A 22,624-nucleotide genomic window follows, 5' to 3' on the forward strand; every position below is an offset into this window, starting at 1 on the left:
TTTATTGGTGTGGTTGTATTATAGTTAGTTTTGGACTAGATTATATTTTGCAAGAGTGTGGGGTTGAAATTACTTAGTTGTCGAAACCTAGTCTAACCCCGATTGGGATGCGACGATCTCCTAGGCATATAGCTTAAGAGAGCTACTAGCCATCCAGTCGCCCAACGGGGTGGTAAACTCCTCTGAGGTATGGTCAGCACATCGGTGTGTGACAACCCTTGGGGATGAAATTCCAATATGTACTATATGCAAAGTAGCATTGAACATTTATTTACACAAAGTCTTATAAAACTACAAGCCAATGATATTTTATTTATGAAAAATACAGTCACAAAATTCATTTTGATACAGAAAATTATCGTTTTTCTTCCATATTTGACTTATCAGATGAAAGAATAATACATCGAATTTTAGTATAGTACTTATATTCCCATTTATTTTTATCTTAATGTACAGCACTTATCGAGTATTATGAAGAAAAATAACGTCCTTAAAAATCACGTGTTTCTTTTAGATAAGGCTACCATTACTATGAATTAGTAGACAAGTTTGTTTTATATCAGATATTTGTTTTCCCATATTTCATATCTGACATGATCGAAACTAGGGAGAAACTTTTGTTTACTTCATTGGTGCTTGGTCTAATAAAAAAGGCTTGTTGTTTAAAAAAAATTACAAAAATTACAGCCATTATTCATTGTCTTCGTTTTCTTCCATTAGCATGATTGCGTTAAACATGCGGGTCTGATTATGACAAATTAACCTGAATAATTTCCAAAAACTGGCAATGTTTATTAGAAGAATAATAAACATTAACATTTTTTGGAAATGGTAGTTAAGGAGTTTTATATTTCTATTAAATAATTAAATTTTAGTATAGTATTACTGATGACTATTTTCCGTAGAGGAAATGCCAATTCGGACACAACTTGTCCACAATCGCCAGTCAAGGGAAAAACGTCAATAAATTACGGGCCAATAAATATTTTACGACGCAGTAAGGGGCCGTTGCAGATTTTTATCATGTTGCAGCCTTCGGGAGGAATAAAGAATTTTTTTTTACGGGCCCATAAGACAGATTGGCCTTCCCCGTGCCGGTATGGAAGAAACGTATCCGGTGCTGAATCATTCAGCAAGTCGGCAATACACCTTTAAACTAAATGTTTCATAACCTTCGCCCGAATATCTTGGACTTTGAATTATTTCACGATCCCTTATACGAGGAGGGCGAAAATAATTTTTAAACAAGGCCATATGTCACCAAAAACCTTTGAAATATAGAACCAAAAGTAAATTACACACATTTAGACAAGAATCAACCCATATTATAAATGTAATAATGGCCAATTTTGACATATTGTCTATTAAATTGAGTAAGGAAAATGTGTATTAAACATGTATAACTGCATCAGCACTTTGGCTTTATCCGGCGCAAATTTGATATTGCGGAATCTTTAAAAAAATAAAGTATCACTGGACCTCATCATTATACAGGGTGTCTCATGAACAGACTTCAATACACTTTAGGTGGTTTTGCTATAAGTCAAGTTGTACTAAAAATTCCCTATTGCTCAAAGTCTGTTTTTAAATTGTACTCCAGACAGTTCACTTTTTAGGTTATTTCAACCTTTCATCTCACACCTTTATTTCGTAAAGTTCAGCCTATTTAATGAGACATTAATCCTACTTTTAATATTATAAAAAACTATTTGAAAACACTATGATGATGATTACTAGGAATTGTTTTTTACCCAAGCACTGAAGCTTTCAAGCTTATCTTATTTTCCTAGTTCAATTCAGTCGAGTCGATGCTTCTTATAAAAAGTCTAACCGTTGATTGTCGCTGCTACAATTTCATTACCCGGTTTTTTTTGTATACATTGAGCCGTTGCTTCATATTCAAAAATGATATGTGTGGCAGTTTCTTACTCCTCAATGCATAATCTACAAATGAGTTCATGGTTGACTATGCCCATGATATGTAGATTTTCTCAAAATCCAGTGACCGGTTCAATCCTCTTGAGTCTAGCCATCTCCATTTGCAAAAGTGAGTTTGCCTGTCTTGGCGAGGGTTCTTTTGACATAAGTTGTTTGATTATAGATTTTATCCATTCCTCCTTTGGTTTTTTTAAATATTAATTCTGTTTGTTTTCGTTCTTCCTAGGAACAGGCCTATATATGGTCTTGCAGGACTCTGACTTGTGTTTCTGCTTTATCGTTTACCCAAAATTCCTCTCTGTCCTGGTATCCATGATGTTGTCAGATTATTTTTCCCCAAGTTTTGGAGATTTTGAATGCATGCGCTGACTGGGTTATTTTCTAGAGTACATGCATTGATGACATATTTTTGGGATTTGATGGTTCAAGTTTGAAAACCCTGTGGGAATCATTTTTTGTTGAAATCTTATGAAAAAAAAATCACTTAGAATAGAAACTTTCCAAACTTTTTGTCTAAAGTTTAAGAAAATTTATTTTGGTTCTGTAAATACTGACAGATCTATAGCGCGTATAGAACATAGCACTTACTAAAAAGTAAACAACGTGTAAATTTCTCAAAAGTCAGTTGTCACCAATGTAAGAGTACGTTTAATTACTAAAAATTTCATTTTTTGGTTATAAACGATTTAGAAAAAAACGTTAGTCTGTCAGATTTAGATATTTACATTAAAAATAATGTAAACAATATAGAGTCGACCAAAAACATAAAAATTCTCTGGTACAAAATGAGGCATAAAATAAAACAAAAATCTTCCGCAAATTAAATTAAATTTTTATGATTTTAATTCTCTCGTGACGTTTTCTAACGTTAAATTTTACACCGTAGATTCTTTTTGCTACATTTGTATTTTTTCTATATTTTATATTTAAATTATTGTATTTTTAGTTAAATTCTGTTATTGATGATATATTTATATTTGGTTTTCTTCCCTTTTTTCTAATAATTATACTGATATATTTAAACAAATTTTTTAATGACATTTAGTTCTTATTTTTAACTAAAAATATTGTGTTAAGTAAATTATTTTCTATATATGCTGATTTTGTCGATTGAGACACTTGTACGAGAAGTTGCTCAGCGACAACACTCCTTAAAATTGAAAACTCATCATTCTTCAGTACTGAGAAGGTTTCAGGGTCACTATCGCTGAGCTTGAAGGAATTTTTGGTAGGGTTGGAAATGATAACTGTCGTACTAGAAAATTATTGTGGATCTTCATTGATGGTTGTAATTTTTTTTATTGCGGGCTTTGATGAGATTATGTACGAACGGGATGTATAGGTCGTTAGGAATAGTATTGATTTGAAGCGTAAAAACGAGCATTTATAATTTTAGACTGAATTGATTGGAGACGATGGGAAATGTAATTCTTATCTTCTCTGATAGGTCGTATCATTGCCTTGTTAATTATAAAATTTGTATTCAATGTCTAATTTAGACCATGGGTCAACAAGTAGTCTTTTTAATAATTTATAAGGTCAAGCGTGTTTTCTTTTCAGTCTTGTGTGGGATTCCATCGATCGAGCTTATCATTTCTCGCAGTCTATCGGCAATTACAGCTTTTGTAATTTATAATAAATTAACGGCAGGCCTCGAGGATCACCCACCCCACGGTGTCTGCAGTCCTGGGTCAGACCTTGGTCTTATCCTTCCAGCCATCGCGGTTGGTTCCAGACGCTGTCAACATGCAGTTCCTAGATGCAAACACATTTACACTCTCACTCATTCTTAAATATATTCCCTCCAATACAATTCATTCAATTGGTGGTGAATTATTCGACATTCTTCAATTAAACTTTACACTTATTATATAACTAACCTAATTGAAGGTCGATGGAGTACTCAGTATTCCTTCATGGTCTCTCTCACTCTCAACATATGCTAGGAACAAAAACCTATATGCAATAAAGCAACCTTGTTTCTTCCATGAATCGTAACAAAGGACCCAGATACTCCCTACCGGGCATAAACACACTTCTCATATCAGTGGCATTCCTACGCGCTCTCTATATGGAGCAAATGCAACTCTCCATTAGGTGGGACCCATCGAGCAACGTTTTTCTGTATACCGGGCGCTTACGCAAGCATTGGCTCAAAATTAAGTGTAAGTGTGTCAACCTTGCATGGCCTATCCTCATTCAGGTGACGATGACTCTTCTACGCTTCAGATCCTCTGAGGGCCACCCATTGATTTCTCGATCCGGCCCACCTACTCTACCACTTACTTTTAATCATGTGACCTTTCTTTCAATCAACTTTTGATTTGGTTTTTCTTAGTTTATATTTTGAAAAACACTTATACTATCGCTGTCCTTTTTTTCACCATATGCTTAATTTTTTTTTTTTTTTTTTTTTTTTTTGTGTAAAGTTACGATGATACAGAAGTTCGTGGGGCGGAGTAACGCGAAAACAATTGGTACACTTTGTGCCAGTTCGCCCAGGCAATATATTTTCTCTTCTGTGGAGAGAATCGCGTTCCTTTTTCCTTATTATACACTTGATTCAATTTTGGAAAAGTTCAAAAGTTTAACCAAATTTTTGTTAGAACAGTTCGTCGGGAGAAAAATTGGGTTGAAAGAAGTTTATTTTGTTTATTTTTAATGAAAAAAAAATTCGTAATATAAAGGAAGAAAGAAAATGGCTTTCTCCCTTTGTGGCATTAGGCGTTGGCAACTGTCGAAACGTCTATCTCCGAATTACCTTTGACAGGTCGTCCTCGGTTTTACACAGATCGATTCACTCCGCCTTATTTGAAGGGAAGACGTGCAGAGAATCCGGGAAAGGGTTGAATGCTACAAGAGTTCAACTGTACCGAGGATTTAAAGGGCTTCTCTCGTTTGATGAAATGCTGCCATACTGGGGGGTTTGTTTAACGCAAACTTCGCTTATTGCAGTGTAATTCGTAGCCCGGGTGTAGTTTGTCTTTCTCTGAACACGTAGGAATCGAAAGGGGTTCTTAGAGGAAAACTAAGGTTTTGAAAAGAACAATTAACAAATACCTTTTTGGAATAATTGAAAATGAATAATTTTTTCATTACAAGCAAACCAACGTGTCAATGTTTTTAATTAATAAATTTTCATTCCCTTAATTAAGTGTAGGTACGAAATAAGTAGCTTGGCTAATGTTGTCAATGATTTTCGACTGGACTGTCTGGATTGTTTGGACGTTGGAACGTTTGGTATAACCCTAATTTTTTTCGTCCAAGTTAGTTGTATGGATGTGTATATGATTTGTTTGTTTTGTTTTGAGTTTATCTTTTGTCGAATAATCTTTTAGTCGTGGATTCCAAGTAAGCCTTTGGTCTATGTAAAATCCCAAGTTGGACGAAATTGGTTGGGGAAAGGAAAAAATTGTAGATTGGGCGGTAGCTCATTTGCTGGGATTTAATTCAGTTGACTAGAGTAATTTTTTGAACCATTGTTCTAAACAGGAATAGAGGACTTGGTGGGCTCTGAAGGCTACTACTTGATCTTCGTTTGATGAATTGCCAATTCTGAAAAAGGTGCAGTGTGTATTGAAAAGATACTGAAACCAAGTATTCTGCCTAGCGGAACACTTGCTTCGCTTAAGTGGATGTGATCTAATTTTAGAAGTACACTGCAGCATTGAGAACACATAGACGAAAGACATCTTAAAGGATTCTCTGGAGGAAAGGTTTAAGATTAAAAGTGTTAGATACGACGTAAGCAGTTGGTCCAAGGGTTTGAAGGATTTTCGACTTTGTTTGGTAGGATCATTTGGTTGAACCCCCGCACCCTTAAAATTTGTTGTAGTATTGATATATGAGGTCTTTTGTAGCGAGTGTATTGTTGTCAAGTGATGTTTTGATCACATGATTAAAGTCGATGTAAAGTCCCAAATAACGTATAACATAAATTGCTTGGACAGGAACGGAGTTGTAGAACATTGAAGGACGTTTCTTTCAGACAGGTGAATGTTATTTGTCGGAACTTAGTTTCGTTGATCTGACCATTTTTTGAACCATTATTCCAAAATATATGGTCCAGGAAGTTTCTGAAACTAAAATCAAACGAGTCTAATGTATAGAAATGTCTGCAGTGAAAACTGAAAGAGAATGGGGCCAAGAATTCTTCCTTGCAGAACATCTTCCGAAGAAGAAAAGTCAAAAATCTAAGCATTTAGTAGCGTTTTATTTTTGATGAACTGCCACGACCTTTTTGAATTGAACTAAACTGACCTTCTTTTAATCAAATATTATACACGGCAGCATTGAGAACACATAGACGAAAGGCATCTTAAAGGATTCTCTGGAGGAAAGGTTTAAGATTAAAAGTGTTAGATACGACGTAAGCAGCTGGTCCAAGGGTTTGAAGGATTTTCGACTTAAGAGACTGAAATTGGTTTGGTAGGATCATTTGGTCCTTAAACCCTTAAAATTTGTTGTAGTATTGATGTATGAGGTTTTTTGTAGGGAGTGTATTGTTGTCAAGTGATTCAAATCTTGAGTCCAATTTATAGAAATGTATGCAGTGTAAACTGAAAGAGAATGGGGCCAAAAATTCTTCCTTGCAGAACATCTTCCGAAGAAGACTGATCAAATTACAAAGAAATCGAGCCATTTCGCGTTTTAATTTTTGATGAACTGCCAAGACCGTTGAATTGAACTAAACTGACCTTCTTTTATTCAAATATCATTTTTATTCAAATAATCATTTTTCAATGTTATAATTTTCATTCTTTATTAACCTCCAGTTGCAAATCTAACTGCTTTTTTCTTGCTTCTTGCGCAAATTTCAAAAAATGTTGAGAGTAAGAGTGGTCGTTCTAAAATTTTTGAAAGTTTTTTTTTTAACATGATACACAGTTGTCCCTCCATTTACTAAGGTAATGGGGTAGTTCTGAGTAAGAAAATTTGCCGTATACTTGTCTGGTGTTTGTTTGATGTTATGCCAGTAGCAAAAGATATTAGAAATAAATAGAATTTAATTTATGTTAATTTTTTTTAGATTTCTTTGGAAATTTGGACAAATCAGTGGTTCGCATCACCGTAAGTTATTCATTAAATTAAACTTAATGTTTCTAGATCACTCATTTATTTATTAGGTACATGTTTGGTTTCTTACTTGCAAATACAAGCTTAAAATTGATCCAAATCTTTTAAGTTTAGAATGTCTCCCGGGATGAATTTACGTACCCTTTAATGACTTTACTTCCATTAATTAATTTTAGTTGTTTATGTTTTGCTAAAGTGACGTGGCTTTCGTCTTTTTTGCACCATGGACCAAGTTGAGACTGTTTTAATTGGTACTCGCTGATTCTGTTTCAATTGTGTCTCGTAATTGGATCGACAGCCAGTGTTTACAATCAATATTTCTTGTTATAAGCTTACCTTTGATTCTCTCTTTAGTCGAAGTATATCTGTGATAACCTAACGCAAAATTTACCCAGTGTTATAAGTGGTCTTTTAGGCTGATAGTTTGGTTAATAAATATTTGATATTTCAATTATTCTTTTTTTGAAGAAGAAAAAGTTAGTGTCACGACCGGGATTGAGCACTTGAGCAGCGGCGAATGGAGCCGAAGATCGTTAGTTCGAATCCCGCTCGTGACACTTACTTTTTCATCTCAACCAAGACCTTACATAAAAAGAATAATTAATATGGTCAATTAGACCACTAAACATAAATGGATTAATATTACTATGTTGAAAGGATAATCTGTTTGCTAATTGGGCAGCTAAGATTTTTTTGCGAACTAATCAAAGATGTTAGAATTGCGTCTACAGAATGTAGAAGTCTCGAGACTGAACATTTTATTAGGATTGTATTGTCCGTATATTTTTTTCTGACAACCAAGATTTGACGAAGGAAGTGGGGGCGCCGCGGCCGACCGGACGTAGGGCTGTAGGAATACATAATAGCCCTCAACCATGAAAGTGCGTGTGCGTGTCGCCGTCGATGTGACTCCGTTGTTCACATGGCGTGCCCTTTGATGAAACGAATGTCGAAGGGGAACCGGCGAAGGGGGTCCGAGTAGAAACCAATTAGCACGGGTGCCCCTACTCGGCCGAAACGTGTTTTTGGGATCACTATTTTGAGTCGTTTAACGAGCACGTCAATCTTAGTGTCTGGCGTTAAGTGAAACTAGGAGGGTGAACAAACCCTCTGGGTTATATCTGTACGAGTCGAAACTTTCTGTCTTTCCTGGACCCCTTGGAAACCCTTCCAATCCAAGACCGGATAATGATTAATTCATTCTAAAGATACAGGCTGTTGCGGTTGTATAATTAATGTATAGTAAGAAACTCCAGAAATTAAGCTCATAAATCATTAATCAATTGTAATTTCATCTTCTATGATCTTCTATACACCTCATGATGTTTTGACTTTGCAATCCATCGAAATTTTTTGTGGCAATTTATTTTAAACAATATTAAATTAAATCTTAATAGACAGTTCAATATTTGTTGTTAGTAAAAGTAAGATATATCTCATGCTTTTACTAGTAACTTTATTTTATATAAGATACAGTTGTTTGTTTAATTTTGAATGTCTAGTTTGAAGGCGTTTATACGGTTTAAAAGTCAAGAAGTCTTAGGAATTTTTTTCTAATCGGAAAATGGCTTGTAGAGATTATGCAGTAGTACGAAGTAGAAGGGATATTTGCTGTTCGAAGTTAGGACAATATCATATCTATGTATTGTCTGTCAGTCTGTCTGACTGTGTGTCATTCTCTCTCTTTTCTTTTTTATACTCTTTCTCTCCCTCTGTGTATATGGTCCCCTTTTCTCGTTCTCTTCACATTTTCCCAATTAATTTACATTACTCTTCATATCTTTTTTTTTAAATTTCCTATCTCCTAGCTTTTCTGTCTTACTCTCTCCCTGTCTCTCTTTCTCTCTCTCTCCCTCACTCTCTCTCTCTCTCCTTCCCTCTCTTCCCTCTCTTCCCCCTTTTCTCGCATCTCAGTCGACTTGAATCGACCATTTTTCCTCTTCTGAGTGTTTTTTTGTTTCTTAGTTCATTCTCATTCTACATTTCTCTCTGTCTGTAAGTTTGTCTCTCTCTTTCTTATTTCTTCGTTTCTTTCTATCTCGTTCTCCCAATATCCCTCCTTCTCTCTTCTTTGTTTATCTTTTTAACTTTTTATTTTCTCTTTTTCTCTTTCTCTGTCTCATTCACTCTTTTTCTGTATATGTATTTATCTGATGTTTTCTTCGTCATCTGCGTATTTTTCTCTATTAACTTATATTACTTTTTCTATCTTATTTATTTTTGTTTCATTTTTCATTCCTTTATGTCCTCTCTCTTTCTCTCTCTCTCTCTTTGCTGTCTCTCTCTCTCCCTTTTTCTCCCATATTATTCTTTTACATTGATCTATTTATCTTCTTCCATCAGTTATTCTCATTTCCTGTGTATTTTTTGTCACTATTTTTTCTCTCTCTCACTCTTTTCCTCTCTTTTGTAACCTCGCTTGCTCGCTACCTTTTTCAATCATCTCTACTTTTCTGCATCAATCTATTTATTTTCACCTATCAGTTTATTATTTAGTTATTAAGCTCTCTAGCTAGCTAGCTCTCTCTCTCTCTCCCTCTCTCTCTCTCTCTCTCTCTCTCTCTCTCTCTCTCTCTCTCTCTCTCTCTCTCTCTCACGCTTTATTGCTCTCTCCGTTTAAATCTCTATTAATATTGATATACAAATTTGTTATTTGTTCTTAATAGGTTTTTTAAATTTTTACTTGCACATTCTCTCTCACACGTGCAATTATTTTGCAAATAAGGCCGCTGTTATTTGAATTTTTCATTTAATATCCATTTCGTTTTAATTTTTTTTATTATATCTTAAAAATCTGTACTCTTAAAGTGTTTATTAACATTCTTGTTTACTTCAAAACCCAAATGACCACTTAATAAACAGCAGTTGATTATTTAAAAAATATTATTTGTTCAAACTTGAAAAGTTAGAGCCATATTTAATAAAGCAATATCGAGGATGTATTCTTGAGTTTATATATTTTTTACACCGCTTCTTCCCATCGGGTTGGTTTACGGCCTGATCTTCATTTTCTTTTAATGCTTATGTACGTTTAAAATGGAAGTAGTTTAAAAAAAAGCCTCAAATGTGAAGGAAGGAAATTTTATTTTATACGATAATATGTATAAAAAATTGATTGATTTCTTTTATTAACATATTTATAGCAAAAATACGAAAAGCATTTAATACATACTTGAATAAATTTTAACTCGTGTGATATCTATGCGTGGTTTGCTGGGTGATCTTTACTAATCATCTTGTTCTGCCTATCCCCTCTGTATTGGTCTGTCATGCGTGTTACGTTATTTCGGAGGGTATTGCCATTTTTATGCACGATTTGTTTTTAATCTTTTATGAATGTAAAGTGTACGAATATTCCATACCTTACCCAATAAGCCTGGGGATATTTTAGATCCATGAGATAATAAAATCTAAATTAAGTTGCCCAATATTTAATTTGCTTCCCTGTCAACATTTTTCAATACTTGAAGACACTTCAAGTGTAGTAATTCTAATTAATTAATTACCTTGGAATAATTAAATACTCTATTCGCTCAACAATCAACTTTGAGGACGAAGATTTATAATTAAAACGACGCTTAAGTCTTTCACCCCTCCGATAAGGGAAGTTATCGGGCCGTGGGGGTGAGGGCGAACTTGAAACTTTCTCCCTAATATTGGACATCATCTCCAACTGCTTCCTCGGACGAAGGGGGACAAGAATTATTGCCCTGGACGTTTCTTAATGAACAATACATGTTAATGGTATCTGTTAACCGCCCCTCGACCTGCCTGCACATGCGGCTTATATTAAATGGTAATTATTGTGTTTACTGAAATTACTTTTTAATTCACCCTAGACGTTAATCATCTTTATTACCCGGCCTAATCCTGTTAATACCATTAGAGGAAAACCGGGGAGTATCGGTTGGATTCCTCCACCCCGCACTTCCAATTTGTTAATAATACGGTCGCGTTTATAATTCAAAAGACGCATAAAAGATACCCTTTGAAAGTGTACAGTATAAAATAAATTTGAAGAACTGGGAAGGAAGTTGATGGAGAGTTATATTTAATTTCGAGGAATTCATCCTTCCTGCTCTGTTAGAATCGTTAAAATAAAGGGAAATTGTGATTTTTATGGGGTAAAATAAGAATATTTGATAGTCCTCGGGGCAGGATCGAACTAGCTATATTCTCGCTGATACTTTTACTCTCCAGTCTCACACACTTACCTCATACTACTCGATATTCCTCGGGCTTCGATAAACATGCCCTTCCTTCACGCTAATAAATGAAAATCATTTCTAAAAACACAACATCCAATACAAATCTGATCACATTCTCTCGCCATGGGTACTCGTTAGCCCTCGGGGCGGGGTTGAACCCATTCCATTCTCGCTAATAAGTTCTTTTCCTTTTCAGTCGTTACACACACCCTCGATATTTTTGGGTGCGGGGGTAACGACCTTTTTTGTTCTTAATGAACAAATAAAAACCTTTAAAAATCGTGTCTTATAATTACAACACTTGTACAAAATAAAATAATTAAAATGATTTATTATTAATATTAAACTTTTATTAATAAAGAACCTCAGAGCTTAAATTGTTTCTGACATTTTTCACACTGCAATTAAAGAAACAATTTAATTTTCAAACTTTTTCTCCCTAATAACGAACGAATAATTATATCATATTTGTTTGAAACTGTTCAGTTAGTTTTCACTGTAAAGCACAAACACAAATAATTACGTTTTTCAAACGAACTTAGTTTTACACTGCAGCCTCATGAGCGTTTCGTTCTGTTTGCTGATCCTCTGTTTAAATTTAATTTTTTATGTGTATTCTATGCCGATAACCTAAGAAGCTAGCTTCTTATATGTACCTGTAACAATGTTAACTACAGAATATAAAATATAAAACTGATAATAAAATATAGAATATATAGAATAAATTTTTATATAGAATATAAAAATAAAATATGAAACCAAATATAAAATCTATATACACATACATACCACCTGTCAAAAACATAAAATTCTGGTCATATTCACTCCCATAGAGTACTCACACATTTTAGGGCTGAGTTAAACAACCCATTCCTTTCACGCTAATAAATTACGTTCATTACAATAATCTAACAAAAATACAACACCCGATGCAAATATAGAATTCTGGTCATATTAACTCCCACAGAGTACTCACACATTTTCGGGCTGAGTTAAACAACCCATTCCTTTCTCGCTAATAAATTACATTCATTACAATAATCTAACAAAAATACAACACCCGATACAAATTGAGAATTCTGGTCATATTAACTCCCACAGAGTACTCACACTTTTTCGAGCTGAGTTAAACAACCCCAATAATTTACAGTAATGATACATCTACACAGAAAACAAACACTTTGAGTACATATTCTTTGATTGAGTCTAAAATTTCTATCATTGTATAAATTCATATTTTCACATCTTACATGTATTTGTACAATCTAAACAATATTTATAAATCTAATAATCCTAGGCCCTGAAGATGCTCCTAATAACGATCGAAACGTTGGCGCGATAACGAAAATGTTTTTCTATACCTACATCACACCAGACCACATCTCACGATCCCCAAATAATCATTTATTAACGGTCACTCAACACCACACACAATAATGTAACATAAATACAACCCGATAGAAACATAGAAGTCAGGTCATATTCACTCACCCCAGAGTACTCGGAGTGGGGCTAAACTACACCTTCCTTTCACCCTAATAAATCACTTCATAATAATAGATTAACATAAACTCAACAAAAACGCAACATAAAAACACACGAACACTATGTACATTTAAAAATCCCTATAGCCGTCTGATACCGGACTGTGCCCACCGCCGTGCCCCAAGACGAATCAAGGTCCGGAGATATATGAAAACCTTGGCATATTTAGGTCAAGCCTTCTACAATTGCATAACAGTACCTAGGCGACCTAAAATTCAAGTAAAATTCTAATAAATTTATCTTGTATTTTGTCTAAAAGTTTCCAGCGAGAAAAAAGTGTGGATAACAAATGACCGTAGACAATTGAAGCAATAATACTTTCCGTAACAAAACTCCTAAAAAGTTCAATTTTAAAATAAAATTGAACACGGGAATTATAGTAGGAGTCGTGGACAGAAGTGAGGTTTACAAGGGAGTAAAGAGACCATGTTAACTCGGCAGTAAAGTTAACAAATAACTGCCTCGCTGGCGATGATAATTCCCGGGGTGCCGGTTTTACACCCTCCGGGAGCGAAAATCGCATCTACCTTTTGAAACTGGACGTAAACATAGGCTGAGGATACAATAAAGTTTAAACGAGCGACGCTGCACAGCGGTCTAACTGCTTTTAGGGCAATAGGCGTGGAACGACAAGGTTCCTTCAAATTTTTACTGCCAGGACTTAAAAAGTACAATAAAACGTTGAAGAATATCTTACAAGCTTAATGATTTATGTACCTCATATATTTCTTCAAGTATAATTGTACAGTCTGTCGAAATAATAAATATTGAAATGCACTAATTTCCAACTATATTTCAAGTTCAAGTTACAACTTTTAAACTTCTAGCTTTATACAAGTTACACATGGACAATTTATTGGATCAAATGTACTCAATACTCACACCTTTTTAAGTGTCCAGGGTAGTCACCAAAAGATTTTTTCATTCCATAGAACTTTTCCCCCCCTAAGATCTCTTCATATTATTATTTAGGGATGAGACAAAAGAAAACTGACAAATACAGTTAATAAATATTTAATTTTAGTACTGTTTAGCTTTTAGAAGTACACTAATAAATAACCCATTAGTTAGAAGAAGGTGTCACAACATTTTTTTTCTTATCCTTTATATTATTCTTCTTCCTACTAAACAGCCTATTTTAACCTAATCTCTTAATTAAAATTTAAGTTTTTTAAAAAATAAACTGAATATTTTATCGTATTTTTTCTTCGAGAATAGAGAAAATATCTATGAGTATTTCAGGCTCGCTATTCCTCGACGTTATTATTCATAGAAATGATGAAAACGAATGTCACACGTAAAAATTATGTCTTTTTGAGAGGAGTTTTATTATCAAAATATATTCCATAACTTATATATATGCTAATGTAATAACTATATTTTTGCACTAGATCAAACTGTATTGATATTGACGACTTTATTAATAAAAACAGGGCAGAAAAATATGGATCATTGAAAACATTTGGTTGCTAAAAAAAGATTTTTTTTTTAAATTAACTATATTTCTTTTTTTAATTTGATAAACTTATTAAAGGGACCTGTTAAAAAATACACTGATGATGGAAGATATTTTTCGTTGATTAAATCAGGATAAATAAGGAAAAATGTATTTTTTTCTACTTCATTAAAGCAAATTGGATTTAAGTGAAACATGTAATGATTATTATTTAAATGCAAGTTTTTTCAGATACATAAAAATTTATTCACTCAATACATATTTTGTATTCATCAGACAAAAATTACAAAACATTTTCCTGCAATAACTATCGTCTGCCAGGTGTCTTGCATAAAATAAACGAAAAAATTAATGACCTTATTATTACATTAAAATAAAACGAATGTCGCAAGTTTGACATTGTTGGTGTCAGTGTTTTTACAGAATAGATATCAATTCAGAAATATCTTTTCTTTGGAGGTGACAGAGTCTTTACCAAATAGAGTCAATTCAGAAATTTCTTGCTTTTGTAGGCGACTGATTTTGTAGAATTGAAATCAAACCAGAAATTTCTGGTCTTAGTAAGCGACGATTTGTTTATCATGTTGACGTCAATACAAAATTTGCTGAAATTTATAGGTGCAAGTTATTAACTTTTTTAAAGCTATAATTTGTATATAGTATTGACGCCAATTAAAAAGCTGTCAGTCTTTGTAGGTGCAAGGGTTTTGTAGTATGGCTGTCCATTCAGACTTCAGATTCCAGGTGGTAATGTGTTTTATTTATTTCAATTGAGATGTAGCTACAATCAATAAAAGAAGCAATGTTAGTACATATTGAGGTCAACCTATGAGATTCTCGTCCTTACAGATGTCGATTATTTTATTCAATTGTGAATTGGTCGGTCTTTGTGGCCCACAGTGTCCTCGTAGTACTGTCCATCAATTCAGAATATGAGTGACATATCTAGGTTGCATTATTGATGACAATCCGACGTTGCTGGCCTTTTTAAATAGTGGTAGCTTTATAATATTGATGACAAAGTCGTTAAATCGTTTTAGGAATATTTTTGTACATTTGAATCAATGACAGTGTCAAAAAAAATATCATTGGAAAGTATCCATGTTTATTCGGAAGTCGCTAACATTGTGTAGGTAACAGTGCCTTTTTAGTATTGATATCAATTCGGAAATCGTGAAATCTTCTTAGATGAGAGTGTTTTTGTTGTATTTATGCGAGAAATTGGTAGTTTTCGTAAGTGGTAGTGTTTTTGTACTATAAATTCAATGAAGAGGTTGCTGGCATTCGCAAAATGCTAGTAACTATTGATATCACTGTAGAATTTTTTGGTTTTTATTTGCTTTGGTAACTTAATAATATTTGCGTCAATCCAGAATTGTTAGTTTTTATAAATAGTAGTAACTTAGTAGTACTGATGCCAATTCTGAAGATACTATTCTTTGCCGGTGTCAGTGCGTTTGTAGTATTAATGTCAATTTAAAAATTCTGGTGTCTGTAGGTGACAGTGTCTTTGAAAAATTGATGCAAAATCAGGATTTGCTTGCCTGCTACTGTTGGCAGTGTGAATTTGAATTTATGAACGCATATAAATATTATCAACACAAATATTACGGGCATATTTCTAAAATATATACAGCTTGAAGATGGAAAGTGAAATTTAAATTGTCATGAGGTTCATAGTGTGTTGGATTGAGTTTAAAAGGAGGAAGTAGAGGGCCAAAAGAACATAAAAAAAATCAAACCGGAGAGATAAAGTAATAATCGTGAACCATGGAACATGAGATTCATAAAGACGTTCTTTCAGATATCGCGTTGTCATCAAATTGGGTTAGATGAGAAGAAGACGATAAGACGATGAAAGTGGGTAGTGCTCCTATCCGCGGCATCTGATCCTATTTGTATCCACACTCATCTCACATACCTTCACAACCCCGGCAAGGCGGAGGTATTGAGTTTTTTATTTGGATATTTTCATGCCGTGCAAGCTTTCCCCTTTTGTTTTTGTCTCATTCTTATTTGTGCCCTGTTCCCAGTCGGGATTTTGGAAAAAGGGAGTTTTATTATACTAACAAGTGGGTTCCTGTGGAGAGTAGATAACAAAAGGGTGACAAACAGAATTTAGGATAGAACGAAGTACGGTCGGTGGTAAATCTGTTTTGTCATTGGACTTGAAGACAAGTGTCAACAGAGGCGACAACGACAGTGTGAACCCTTGCTCAAACAGTCCTTTCATCCCTTAACTGGCTTAGACTCTATTTTGCCTACAAATAAGTCCAAGTCATTTGCACGGATAAGTTTAAATTAATTTAAAGCGTTATAGTTTCTGTTAATCAACCTCCTAACCTTCTCGGGTGCGATGGTGTTTTATTAACCTTTATGTGTTAACGACACCGCACGGCACAGAACTTTACAGTTATCCAAATTACAGCAAATGTTGCTTGTTCCGCCGTTTTTTAATAACCTAATTAGGCATATAAACGTTGTTTCTAAACTTAGTTGGACCCACGAAAAAATAGATGTTCATCGGATGAGAAAAAGAAAATTCTGCTTTTGTCCTTGAGTCATAATATGATTGAATTGTAACTTCATGATGAATAATTATAAATTTTTATACTGAACGCCGTATTTGGTATTTTCAAGGAAAGATTTATAAATGGTTTTCATATCCATGCGTAATAACATTATGAACAAATAAATAATTATAATTGAGGATTTTGAAAATGAAATTTTTTTTATGACATTTATTCAACAAATTAGTGAACAAGCATGATCTCTAAACGTGATTATTTATGAACCATTTATTGGAGTAATTACGTTTGTATGTATTTATTAAAGCTTTTATCCGAAAAATTAACCCATTTTTTAATTTCAAATTAAACCTTTTTTACATCGAATTAGTTATTTTTCATTTTAAATGAACCCTTACTTTATAGAACAATTAATTTATATTTTAAATTTTTTTATATTAATAGAAGAACCATTTGTTTTGGCGTTTTATTGTTTATAGCTTTCAATTGTATGTGTAAATTATTTTTCTATAATATTTTGTCCAAGCAACCATTGTATATTTTTTAAATTCCCAATTAAACGAAGAATTTTTTAGAGATTTTTTTTTCAGAAACATTTACACTTTTCAAATTCAAATTATCATTTTTTAAACTTCAAATTAACTTTTTTAACATCAAATTAAACATTTTAACCGGACATCAACCCTTTTCCCCCAATTTCAAATTAATCATTTTTAACTAAAAACTACTTTTATAAATTTCAAATTAACTCTGTTTAATTTCAAATTGACCGTTTGTATAAATAATTTGGATCTTAGAAGACCATATGCAAATTAATTACAATTAAAATAAAAAATGCATAAAATTAAATATAAAAATAAAAAAGAATTTGTTTATATTTTTAGAAGTTTAAAAAAAGATAAAATAGGTGCTATAGAAAATACCACATAAAAATTACTTACAAATAAAATTAAGTTTTGAACTTAAATATAAAAATAAAATAATTATTCTTGTAAATGATATTTTTTAAATCTAAAATATTTAGACTATAAAACAACTGTTTTTTTTTACTTAAAAAATAATATTCAATTAATTAAGGTTTTTAAGTTGAGATAAAAAGTCAGTGTCACGAGCGGGATTCGAACCCACGAACTTCGGTTTGATACGCCGCTATTCTACCACTTGAGCTATCGTGACTTCGATCCCTTCGGGCATTAACTTCCCATCTCAACCCACCTTTTGAATTTTCCCTCCCTTTTGCCATTTTTGAGATGGGAAGTTAGTGCCCGAGGGGATCGAAGTTACGATAGCTCAAGTGGTAGAGTAGCGGTGTATCAAGCCGAAGGTCGTGGGTTCGAATCCCGCTCGTGACACTGACTTTTTATCTCAACTTGAAAACCTTAATTAATTGAATGTTATTAATTGGTTCAGCGGACCACGAAAAATAGTTAATTTAAAAAATAATGTTTTATTTTTATATGGCATTTTAAGTTTAGTTGTATTCATTTATTCAGTATATGGTGTTCTAGAAGCGAATCACTTCATATTTTATTGAAATGTTTAAATATACGGGAATTTTACTTTACATGTCAATATAACAAATGATTTTAATAAAAGTTACTTTCAAATTAAAAAAAGGTTAATTCAAAAAGCAAATCGAGTTCAGTTGAAAGTAAAAATGGTCAATTTGTAATTAAAGAAGGTTAACTTGAAGTTAAAACAGTTCATTTGAATTTTAAAATGAATTTATTTGCAATACTAAAACGGTTTAATTAAAAAAAGTTAATTTGAATTTAAAAACAGAATTTGAAGTTAAAAAAGCTTAACATGACATTAAAAACTATTTTTGAACTTCAAAATGGTTAATTTGAAATTAAAGACAGTTAATTTGAAGTTGATGAAGGTTATGTCGACGGTCAAACTATAACTTTTAATTTTAATTGTAATTAATTTTCATTTTTTATGATCTCACTTTATATTAAAAAAATAAAAAATAAAATAAAGATATTTTATTTTATATTTAATTTATGTAATTTTCAATTTTAATTGAATTAATTATTTAAATGGCCTTCCCCAATTATTTTGTATTTTTTCAAAATTCCAAAATATCCAATAATTTTACTTTATATGATTGTATTTCGTACCATTCCCTAAGTTTTTAATGCTTAAAACAAAGGGTTATTTGAAGTTAAAAACTGTTCATTTTTGATTTTTATAACATTGCTGATCTTCACATGGTACTTATTTCAACTTTAAAAAAAAATTCTCGATCTTTTAATGAGCCGTTGACATCCACACTTTTTATGCGAAAGTCATTTTACATATTTCCTTTTTTAACTGATACAATCTCTGCGCCAACAACAACTGTTAATATTTTAAACTCGATGAAAATCGATCGATTTCGTCCCTTGGTGGCCTATTAGCACGGAAATAATTTATGAAAGTGAATTCCGTTTCGATTTTCCCTCTTATTAATAATTTTGGTCGATTGCGTACCAAAAAAAAAAAAAAATTCTACCACCGTTGGGGTCTTTGTTGCATTAACGACGGTGGCGACGTTTTTCCGGGTAAACTCGGCACCTAACATTACGTGCCAAATGCTGAGGGTTGGAAGGATTAATAATTTAATCAAATCAATATTTAAATGTCTTAACACAATGGGCGTCGTTCTCAGATTTTCGAAAGGACTGTTATCTAGGTTTACCAATTAATGTAATCGGTGGGTACATCTATTTTTTTGAAATCTGAATTGAAAAAAATGCATATATTTTAAATATCTTTTACCAGAATAGTCTGATTCAATTAAAAAAATATGAATTTCTAAAATAGACCTACACATGAGCAAAACAAAAATCCTTTCCATCTAGTAATTTAAGCCTAATTTAATAATATACCAAAGAATTCTACGGCCAATTGAATTCTTATTGTAGCATCTTTAAGGACGTTAAATTGCCTATTTAAACTACTACCCACATATACTGAATAAAAAATCCAGTTTTTTAACAGAAGATAATTATGTTTACAAAGATGAGGTTATTACATTACTCTTTAACTTTGAATGTTCTTATTAAGATATTTTTATATTTATTAGCTTTTCTATACGTTGAAATAGTTAAATATCAGTAATTTTTGGAAGTTTGTAAGCGTTATATGAAATTAATTTACACGTTTTCCCATATTATGCTTCACTGGCTTCATTTGTATTTTACAAGAAACTCTGCCTATGACGTGGCGTCTTACAAGAAAAAGAAATACTTGGCGGTTTGAAGTTTGAAGCTCGGTTTAATTAAGTAATAATAGTGACGTGATCATGTTCAGAAATATAATAGAAAAGTCTGAAAACACAGAAATAAAAGGCAGGTTAGAGTTGAAATGTTGAGCATTTTTTAAAATATTTTCACAACCAAAAAATAGCCAAAGATGGGCCTTGTTTCAAAAAATAAATACATAGAAAATAAATAATTACCCAAACAAGCTTTTATATTTGGTTATAAAAAGAGAAAATTTAAAAAAATATATATAATAATAAATGTACGTACTATGAAACACAACCCAAAAAAATGTATTGGCTTTGTATTTAATATAGCCGGTTTAAAAATCTTTAAAAAAAGAAGAAATCAGGAAAAATCTTAAGATATTGTATTTACTTAAACGTACATGCACTAAAGTTTTTATGGGAAAAAACACAATTTCTCACAAAATATCATCAATCGATAAAAATCTGCTGATTGGTTTTTTAAGTGTTTTGCATAGTGGTTAATTATTTATTTGAAAAACAGCTTATTTTATTTTTACATTACTTAAACACAACACAAATTTGATTTTAAAAATTTAAACATTTAGAAAAATAAATTGAATTAAAGCTTAATATTCTGGAAAAGAAGTTATAAATCTAATTTTTTTCTTTACTTATACTTTCCTGACTTTCGCCCGTTTTAATTTTGCTAATTTATCAATTTATTTTTTTACTATTTTCCCAAGAAGGTTGTAATATTATAACGGTAGTCGACTCTCTCTCATTTTTTTTTTATCCTACAGCTTGTCTATTTGTACTTTAGGACGTCGCTAATGGTGGGTAAAATTGTGCAAACCCACATGATACATAGATAAAATAATTCGGTTCGCATTTTCAGTACCACACGTTACTCAATATTCCTCTGGGTAATTGGAGATGAAGTACATTCACAAACTACAATTATCCATAAGTTGGAGTAAATTGAAAAATTGGCTATGAACCCTCCATTCGCGCTAATAAATGACATCCAAACACCAAAATTACTTTACATTACCCAAGAATATTTGTTATTCCTGTTGATGATTGAGAATAAGCGGTTTAATTTAAGCTAGTAAATATATTAACAAAATCACCTCAAAGTTCATGTTATTAACCGCGCTAATTGGGGATAAGCCCTCCCATTCGCGTAAATAAACACAATCACTAACCACAATTTTACACTCTATCCCAGATTAACACAAATAACGAACACAACACACATAAAAAATAAATGATAAAAATATAAAACATGATAGTTGGCGGGACTAACATAAAAGTTGGGGATGATCCCGTTCATTCGCGCTAATAAATACGTTCCCATCATTCCAGAGTACTCAATATTCCTCGGGATCCATTGGCAAAACGCATTCTATTTACGAGAATAAATTACATTCACACACCACAATTCACTAACACTACTCCAACGTACTCGATATTCCTCAGTTGAATGAGGCATAAGAATGGTTTATTATTTACACTAATAAATAATCAACCATTCTTATTAATATTATTAATTTATGAATAATATACTATTATTATTTACTGATATTATTAAGAAATAATAAATTAAATGGGAATAGTTGATTTTCCTCGTGATAATTGACGCTAAGCCCTTTCATTCGAGCTAATAAATATAACCAGACTTAGTATGTTCTTATCCTGAAGTACTTGTTATTCCTCGCGGTAATTGGAGATACAACTCCCCCTATTCAAGCTAATAGTTTGGATGTATACTCCACAAGTTTACAATTCCCTAGTGTTTTATTTGGCATAAGCCCTGCAATTCACGCTAATAAATACGTTCACCGTAATTTTTCACACTAGCCTAGAATTCTTGATAACATCCTCGGGGCGATAACCCCCCTTTCATTCGCACAAATAAATTACATTCACACAGCATCGATTATAATAATCCAGATGGATAAGGTAATCAAGGATAACCCCCTTCCCATTCATACTGACAAACTCCAAGCACCAACCACAATTCATACACGCTTACCCAGAATACTCGATATTAAATGTATGGATGTAGTTAAATTTGATTGTTTTATAATATGGCGATAGATTTAGAGATAAATACTGTACTGTTTATTCAAGAAAACGGGTGTAATTTTTAAGCATGGTTCTAGCTCCTCAAAGGTCCGTATTTTGTGAAAATTTAATAACTTTTGCATTTAAATTTCTTTTATTTTTAAACTTGTATGTATAAGTAATTTATAATGCATTATTAGCCGTGATGAGCGAGGTCTCTGGAACTCGAAACTGGTCGAAATAGAAAATTAAAAATTAAAATAAATCGCAAAGCCGATTATATTAGATCAAATATTACAAAAAATGAAATGTAAAACGACAGTAAAACTAGAGAAGCTATCTAGGAATAGAAATTCTGAATCATTAACCATTGAAATTCTATGATCTATGCCAAGATTCGAAGATTCGAACCTAGAATGTCAAGCGTAGGACAATAATATATGAAAATAAAATCTGCTGCATATGGAACTAAATCAAAATTAATCCTGAACAATGAAGAAAGTTGCTTAAAAGGACATGTAAAATTTTTAAAACCATTTCCTTAAAGTTTAATCCCCCAAGGAAAATTTCATCTGTTAAAACCTATCCG

General features: G+C 32.4%; 1 protein-coding gene across 5 annotated transcripts in view; it reads left to right on the forward strand.

The window, feature by feature from the left end:
* LOC106670218 (leucine-rich repeat-containing protein 4C-like) overlaps positions 1–22,624 on the forward strand; it is a 509,524-nt gene that overhangs the window by 64,262 nt on the left and 422,638 nt on the right. For 3 of the 5 annotated variants that reach the window (XM_014400338.2, XM_014400347.2, XM_014400357.2), the window contains exon 3: positions 6,968–7,008. The exons of the other annotated variants lie outside the window; for them this stretch is intronic. The gene's annotated coding sequence lies outside the window, so the exon portion shown is untranslated. The remainder of the gene's footprint in view (positions 1–6,967; positions 7,009–22,624) is intronic. 5 annotated transcript variants of the gene reach the window in all.

The sequence above is a fragment of the Cimex lectularius genome, unplaced genomic scaffold (assembly GCF_000648675.2).
Source record: "Cimex lectularius strain Harlan isolate CLEC.00 unplaced genomic scaffold, Clec_2.1 scaffold92, whole genome shotgun sequence".
Lineage (NCBI taxonomy): Eukaryota > Metazoa > Arthropoda > Insecta > Hemiptera > Cimicidae > Cimex > Cimex lectularius.